The sequence below is a fragment of the Cervus canadensis genome, chromosome 5 (assembly GCF_019320065.1).
Source record: "Cervus canadensis isolate Bull #8, Minnesota chromosome 5, ASM1932006v1, whole genome shotgun sequence".
Classification (NCBI taxonomy): domain Eukaryota; kingdom Metazoa; phylum Chordata; class Mammalia; order Artiodactyla; family Cervidae; genus Cervus; species Cervus canadensis.
In genome coordinates, this window is record NC_057390.1 from 8,242,573 (window position 1) to 8,251,639 (window position 9,067).

A 9,067-nucleotide genomic window follows, 5' to 3' on the forward strand; every position below is an offset into this window, starting at 1 on the left:
TTCTGCTTCAAGCTCTGTAATACAAATGTTCTAATTTAATGCGTGAGTGATTTTGATCCGGCCAATTATTATTCATATTGTTGGGGATGGTTGTTGCCTCAACGAGTCTTTTGAATCAAGTGTGTTAGTTCTCATGTCTCAGCTTTTGATTTCAGTTTGTAGAGGTAGTCCTTTCAATACATTCCAACAAATATATCCTAACAACCTTAATGAGCTTCCCTGGTGGCTCAGATGGTAAAGAATCTGCCTGCAATGCAGGAGACCTGGGTTTGAGCCTTGGGTTGGGAAGATCCCTTGGAGGAGGGCATGACAACCCATTCCAGTATTCTTACCTGGAGAATCCCCATGGACAGAGGAGCCTGGGGGTGGCCACAGTCCATGGGGTCACAAAGAGTCAGACGCAACTAAGCAGCTAAGCACAACAACCTTAATATTTCTTCATTCTTACTGATTCCTATTTGGTGGTTCAAGTATGCATCTGTAACAGAATGAGGTGCCCACCCGACTTCCCAAACTTAGTGCTGTACTTATCCTGCCAAGCCAAGCCCTCCTTGGTTCCTCACTGAAGTCCAAGACTGACCCATTGCTGGTCTTTGATTTGCCCATTGCCTTGAGGGATCTAGGCCTCCAAACATTTGACACACATTAGACAGTCTTTTCAGGTCCAGCTCTAACTTTAACTTTTGTCTGGAATGTTTCCTTCTGTGTCCCATCACTGTCTCCATTTCTACCATATTATTTTTCTTCATTCCACCTGGTGGCTCCTTGCAATGATATTATTATGCATTTGTTTGTTTATTACTAAAGTTTTTTCTCTAATACTTAATCTCTATGAGGGACAATATCTCCTCTGTTTGGGTTACATGAAATGTCAGACAACAGGATGTTACCTGGCAGGGAGCAGAAGCTCTGAAATATTTGTGTAATGAAAACAAAGAATCTGAGCCTCAGAATCCAATAGCTTCCCTCATCAAGATTTTATCTTCGCTTCAAACTGCTTCAGATTGTAAGGAGATCAAACTAGTCAATCCTCAAGGAAGTCAACACTGAATGTTCTTTGGAAGGACTGATGCTGAAGGTCCAATACTTTGGCCACCTGACACCAAGAGTTGATTTACTGGAAAGGACCCTGATGCTGGGAAAGACTGAAGACAAAAGGAGAAGAGGACAGCAGAGTATGCGATGATTAGACAGCACCACCAACTCAGTGGGCATGGATTTGAGCAAACTCCGGAAGATAGTGAAGGACAGGGGAGCCTGGCATGCTGCAGCCCATAGGGTCACAGAGAGTCAGGCACAACTTCGTGACTGAACAACAACACAACTGCAAGGGTAACCAATTAATAGGAAGAAAAAGCAGGATTCAGACCAAGGTTGGCATTACAGTAAACTACAGGTCCCCCCGTTGTGCCATGCTCCTGCTCATAGTGCCACATTACTGTTCCCTGTCACTAACGTTGACAGAGGAGAAACCCATTTTCTTGCATCCATCCCAGGGTCATGATCAACCCAACAGCAGAGATAAATGGAAGGTCTAATCCATCTCTACATCCAAAATACTATCTAAGATGCTGTAAAGAGGATGCTGCAGAAAAGGGACCTTTAGCAGGAGATGTGTTTGTGATTTACCTCTAGCTTACTAATTGCATTTAATAGAGGGTGCTTACACATGCGACTTCTCATGAAGCTCTGAGGAAAAATAGAAGGGAAGGACGTTAAAAAGAAGAGTGCCATTCCTGTGGACTAATGAAGGCATCTCTATCTGGTGTGACCACCTTTTCATGTGTTTCTTTTTAAACTGCAATCAATGGAAAGGACAGACATTCTCAGTATTAATGGACATTTGATTAGGCAGAAGTATATGCCTTCCCCATGCTAATGATCGGTAATGTTCCTCTGTACGTGAATTTCATTGCCCTGAGAAAAATACCTCTTTCATTTGCATGATTTAAAAATCCCTCTCAATCATCTAACATTAATTCAGTTAATATTTTTAACTCAAAAGGTAGTTCAATGTAACGGGGCATGCCTTTTCCCAAAATTGCTTTGAATTTCTAAGTGCGATACCTTGAAAATTGGGATCTCTGTGGACTTTGATGGTGACACTGACTTTAACAGCAAAAGGATTTCTACCCCCACCTCATTGCTTTCTGTTCTGATCCTGTTCTCAAAATTGCTCACAGCTAAGCCCAGTTGGAGCCCAGGTGCCATTTTTGTAACTTGCCCAGCAGCTGTGTCTTTTAAATCATCGCCCAGCCATTGAAGAGGGGACATTTTAAGCACATTTTTCAATAAAGAGGGTATGTCTGGCAGCTGTATAGGAGCTGATCTCATCCTTTCTCTTTTATCTCATATAACACTCACCACGGACTAGCATAATGATCTTCATCCTCTAAAATCTGTAATTCATGCTAGCCGAAGAACGGGAAAAGTTAATGAAAGAAATGATCTTTTCAAATGTTATTCCTTTTCCTTCATTCATATATGAAACACTGAAACTTCAGCTAGTCATTGTAAATGGAGGCATAGAAAAGGAAGCAAAAATAATTCTTAAAGTTGAAAAGAAGAGGTTGGTATATACAACAAAACAGATAGGGTATAAATGAATGACACCTTCCATTTCTCCTCCACATGGTGAACTGCAGAATCTCGCACATATTGAAGATTGGTGCTCTTTTTTTTTCCCCCCAAATAAGCTTCAAATACTTTAATATGATCTAGTCCAAGCTTAGAGATGGGAATGTAGTCCTTCTGGTAGGAACTTATTCCATGTTTTCAGAAAGTCATAAATCTTTGCTTCTTTAATAATAGTTCTTTAGAAAGCTAAGATCAGGAAAAGTAATTATTACGTATGTTTTTATGTTTACTACATGAGATTACAGTTTTCTTTTTGAAGTTTGCCTTTTGTTCTCTCAATTTGCTGTATCCGTGACTTCATGGTGAGATGCAAGTCTATAACTTTGTCCATTTATGAATTCATTATATATAATATATATATATATATTTTTTGCCCTGTGCTGGATCATGTTGGGCACACAAAGGTGAGTAGCTAATGAAAATATGGGGAGTGATTAAATAAAGAATACAAACGATACCAGGCATATTTTTACTGGAATCAAGTACTAGTTCACAATAAGTGCCACAGAATTTTACAGACGGATGGATCACAGGTTCTTGGAGAAATTGAATAGGTTTCCAAAAGGGAAGTGGTACTGGCTGGACCTTTTTGTGCAAGACTGAGGCAAGCATTGAAAAGCAGGTTGGGCTTTAGAAATGATGCTTTTGCTATGGACCAGGCTCTGAGTTGGAGAAACATGGACAGCATTCAGAGGGGAGCAAATACTAATACTCCTAACTGTGGGATGAAATGATCATCAGGGATTAGCAACAGAGAGGTTCTAATGAGGAATTTGGGGTTGGATTGGGGAAAACTCTCTAACTCACAACAGCCTCTAGAAACTCTAAATATGTGAAGAACTGGTATGAAAACCAAGTTTCTTTTGAGATGACATCACAATATGGTTATCTTATTTTCATTAAGACTCCACTTATTTGGCACCATCTAACACAGAGCACTTACAATGCACCAAGAATTCCATGTAAATTACTGTATTTAATTCTTATGCTAAGGCTGTGAGCTAGACCTTATCATTGCCATTGTAAAACAGAAGAGACTGGGACATAGTAATGAAAAGATTTTCCATAAAAATCACAGGTTTAAGAACTGTCAAAGCCAACATCTGGTCCACAGGTCAGGACACTGATGTTTACCTCAAAGTGCTCCCGCACAGGGAAGCGGTAAGCAGTATGGCCCCATAGTTCAGAGAAATTTCAGTGAAAGGAATCACATCTTTATAAACAGTTCAATTAAACGAGATAAACAAGAAGAGAGGTCTCCCCTGGTGGCTCAGCAGTAAAGAATTCGCCTGCAAAGCAGGAGACGTGGGTCAGATCCCTGGGTTAGGAAAATCCTCTGGAGAAGGAAATGACAACCCACTCCAGTATTCTTGCCTGGGAAATCCCATGGACAGAGGAGCCTGGCGGGCTACAGCCCATGGGGTTGCAAAGAGTCAGACGGGACTGAGCAACTAAACAACAACACAGCAAGGAAGACAGAAAAAATATTAAACAGGAAATGTTTTATTGGGTTGGCCAAAAACTTCCTTTGGGTTTTAAGATGGTACCAAAAAACCCAAAGGAACTGTTTGGCCAACTCAATACATCTTCCAATTTAGATACTTTTCTCTCAAGATCTTTATCATTGATGGAATATTATTGACTTTCCAGAAACATAAAAAGGATGAGATAAACAGCCCAGGATCAATGGGAATATTACATGGGCACCACTTTTTGATTTATCTAAGTGATACTTGATGCAGAGGGAAAAAAAAATCTGTGCATTAGAAGTATCATTTTTTCCCTTCTAAAAATGTTTTCAGATGTGGCAGCTACCAACTGTGCATCAGGCAAGTAGAGGGTAAAATCCTTCTGTTGGGCTAAAAAGAATTAAATGCTTTGCTGAAAACTCACTAGTAAAAAGTCTTGTGGGAATGATATCAGGGAGAAAGCTGCAATGCATGCAGCCTGCAATTATGAATTCAGTAGGGCTGCGTGAGGATGGAAGTGGGAAATAGCAGACCCCCAGAATCACGGTTGCACTTCACCTGTGCTCAGTCGCGACCCCATGGGTTGTAGCGCACCAGGTTCCTCTGTCCATGGGATTCTCCAAGCAAGAATACTGGAGTGGATTGCCATGCTCTCCTCCAGGGGATCTTCCTAACCCAGGGATTGAATTTGTGTCTCTTGTATCTCCTCCCGCGGCGGGCAGACGCTTTACTGCTTGAGCTACCTGGGAGCCCACACTGCGCCTGCTCCGATGCTCATGCTTCCCTCAGCTCCGTTCTGTTTTCTTTTTTGTTGTGTGTGCGTATTTGTGTTTCTTACTTTTTTTTTAACTTTTACTTCATAAACATTACATCTTTTAAAACGCTAGGAATCCAAAAACTAGCACAGTGTTCAAAGTGAAATTAAGTCAGTGGTGTATATCGCATAATGTCATAATATTTTCCATACTATTTTCCCTTGCCTTATTAATATAACCATCAGTCTATTAGCTTTAACTGCTGCTGAAGACTGAGCAGATGTCTTCAATGAATGCTTCCATCCATAATTATCCTTCTTTTTTTTCCTGAGAAGTTCAGCTAATTCAGATCTTACCAATGTATATGAAAAGTTTAAATGATTTTCCCCCAAATGCATTACCTTTTTCTTATCTACATTAAATTCCATCTGTCATTATGTTGCACAGTCTCACACTTTGATTAGATCCTTCTGGAGTTTTTAACAATCCTTGCTAGCTTTTTTTTTTTTTTTTTAACTAACCTAAATAATCTCACAGCATTTTATAGAAGAACTTTTTTAACAGTTATGACTTTTTGCCAGCCTTGCCCTTGCATGGATTTGCTATTAGTATTGGGTATGCATAGAAATGTGTTAAGCGTGACACTTCCGCGATGAAAAAGCATAGACATTTAAGCAAAAACAAACAAAACAAAAAGGAAATAAAATCAAGTCTGGAAACCTTTTACTGCCTTTTTGTGCAGTGTTCACAAATCTGTGTTTCTGAAATAATGTGGATTAATTGCCACTAATGGAATTAGGAGAACTCATTGGCAATTGTGTCGTCTACCAAAAATTGTGAGTATCTGAAAATCCTATTATCAATGTTTTCCAAACCAATAGAAATAATTTTAACTGGAAAAAAAAATCCTTTCTTGACCCTTATTCTTCAAAAATGTTTCAAGTAAAGATATTTGTTTATTATATTTTTCCCTCTAAAAGGAATCTATTGTTTGATTTCTAAAGCACAGATTGGTTACCTGGGTCTTAAGAACCCCTTCGAGAAGGCATTTTGAGGAAGAGAAGTCATTGTTTCCTTGCAGTTTGCTTTAACCAAAGGCAGAGATGAGAAGTTATCTAGTTGGTTTAGTTCCAACTTGTACTATTATTTTTCTACTTCCTAATCAGGATCACCAAATCTAAGAAGAATAGCTTCTTGAAGTTGTAAGGGATTCTAGTCATCTATCTTATACTCCACCTCAATGGTGTCATCTCTTCTATTTGTTCATTTATTCAAGAAATAGTAAGTGAATCCCAATGCTCTCTCTCAGGACTGAGAATACTTGTGAACAGGACAGACATGGTCCCTGCCCTTCTGAGGTATTCTTGACTAGTGACCATAACACTGGTCTTTCCATTCGTAGGAAATAGTTCAATGCAATTTCTTAAGAGCTAATTATTTCAGGTATTATGTTAAGCAATTTGCCTGTATTATCTAATTAAATATTTATTAATATCTTATATGGATAATTATTCCCCTTTTAAGGATAAAGAGATTAAAGTGTAGAAAGGTTCAGTTCAGTTCAGTCACTCAGTTGTGTCCGACTCTTTGCGACCCCATGAATCGCAGCATGCCAGGCCTCCCTGTCCATCACAAACTCCCGGAGTTTACTCAAACTCATGCCCATCGAGTCGGTGATGCCATCCAGCCATCTCATCCTCTGTCGTCCCCTTCTCCTCCTGCCCCCAATCCCTCCCAGCATCAGGGTCTTTTCCAATGAGTCAACTCTTCGCATGAGGTGGCCAAAGTATTGGAGTTTCAGCTTCAGCATCAGTCCTTCCAACGAACACCCAGGACTTATCTCCTTCAGGATGGACTGGTTAGAAAGGTTAACATCATGCTCAATATAACACAACCAGTCAGTAAATGAGCTACAACTGGACTCCAGCTATATCTCAATTCCTAACCCGTTGCTAAGAGATCCATTCCTTTTGGGTAATGGTCATTGCTACAGATTCTATTTTACACTGATCTCCTGTCACATTCTTGGAAGATTTGATTCATTGTTCATGGTTTTGCCATATGAAATTATAAAAACTCCTTTCTGATTCATCTAGAAATCCCTGAAATCACTGAAGATCATTTTCAAGTTCATCCTATTTTTCTCCCCAATAAACTTAACTTCCCACAGGCTAGCAGCTGTAGTTCTCTTAGAATTGAGACCAATTTTTTTCTGAATTTATGCTTTTATTCAGTTTCCTTCTTGAAATATTTCATCAAGAACTCCACACCTATACTGCCTAGTAGAGTATTATCTCATTTCATGACCACAAAACTTTTGAATTATATATTCTCACTTTCATTGAAAAAAAAAAAAACATGTATTAGTGAAATTAAGACATTAAATCAGAATACACAAAAAGTAAGAGGCAGAAAATAATGGCAGTCCACCAGGAGTCCACCAGGCCAATTATAAAAACAACTATTTCTATATGAAATGATAATAGACATTTGTTTATTGATACTTGAATGTCAACAACATTAAACTTCTTTTCAATAAAAATAAGCATTTATGTTCTCTGGAAATATACAACTAACTCACCTATAGTTGTGCTCATAACTATTCCAGTCCTTGTATGAAGGTAGTGTCCTAGCTGCCTAACTTCTCATGTCCAGAAAAATACAAGAAAATTCTGTTTTCATGTCAAGCCAAGATCAAGTCCAAGTTTTGGAAGCCATTGGGAGCAACTAATCAAAGTTACTCTGTGGGGAGAGAGAAATGAGGGAGATGCAAAGAATACCACGTTGAGACCAGATAAGAAGAGAGAGAGGCAGTCACAAACATATCATAAGACTGAAGAGATTTACACAGTAAAGGACAGAGGCAGTCCTATGACACCCACCAGTATGTGGGCTCATTCAACAAGATTTCACTGAGCTTGTCCATCACCAGGTACTGGTTTCTGCTCTGATGGAAGCAGAATATAAGGTACTCTGCTTTCAAATAATGCACATATTTATTCATATACACAATTTATGTATAACTTACTGTTCATACATATACATTCATAATATATATTCATTGATTACATAGATTCATGTATAAATACATTATTTAGATTAGAGTCAGGTTCTTTTTTCTCCTATTCCAAGGAGCAACTCTATTGACCCTATAGCAAGTGACACCTCTTGAACACCAAGCATTAGAACAATCACTATTTGCTGCATCCCCAAAAATGCTTCAAGTCACTTACACACCCTTGGAAGGTGCTGGTGCAAGAATATTTTTATATGAGGTGGTTTTTCAGAGTCTTCTCACAGCGAGTATTTCAAATGAGCACATTATTTTGACTGGTATTTTCATGTACAGGTCATTATCAGCATTCAGCATAGAGGTTTATGTAGACCGAACAATTCAATAGTCTTTTTCTCAAGGTGAGTAGTAGTATCTATCCAAACTCGGTTTCAAGTGACAGATAAGGAAAATGCCCTTAAGAATGAAATCTTCTTTACATCTGCACTTCTTCCCATGGCTCAGAGAATGAGCTGGAGAATCAATTTTAAGGGTTGGTGCAACCAGTCATGACCCTTCTCAAGACCAGAAAAGGAGGTGTACGTCTATTTTAGTATATGTGCTGCCAAAGGGAGCACGGGAGGTGTACGTCTAATGAGACAGTTATCATCTGCTGGTGCACATGGCTTCTGTGTATTTTAATAAAAATAGTTATCTAGACTTAAAATGGATAGAAATGCAAAAATGCATTGTAGTTGATAAGATTAAAAAGCAGTTGGCCTTTTTTTTTTTTTTTTTTTGAATGAGGTATCTAGAATAGTCAAATTCAGAGAGTCAGGAGGAACACTGGTAGATGTTGTGGGCTTGGGGGTGGGGAGGAGGGGAATGGGAAGTTAGTTCAATGGGGACAGAGTTTCAGTTTCAGAAGGTGAAAAACTGGGGAGGTGGATAATTGTGAGAGTTACACAACAAGGTGAAGGTGCTTAGTGCTATGGAACTGCACAGTTACATGGGGTTAAAATAGCATGTTTTACACTGTGTGACATTTACAACAGTTAAAAAAGAAAACTTTTTTTTAAAAAAAACAGTTGGTTACCTAATAGTCTGTTTACTTTTATTTCCCAATGATGCTAGCTTTTCTGGAAGATTTTCTCGAATGCTCCTGGCATTTGCATATTTGTGAACCGTAGTGGGGTCAATAATTTCTCTTGGCC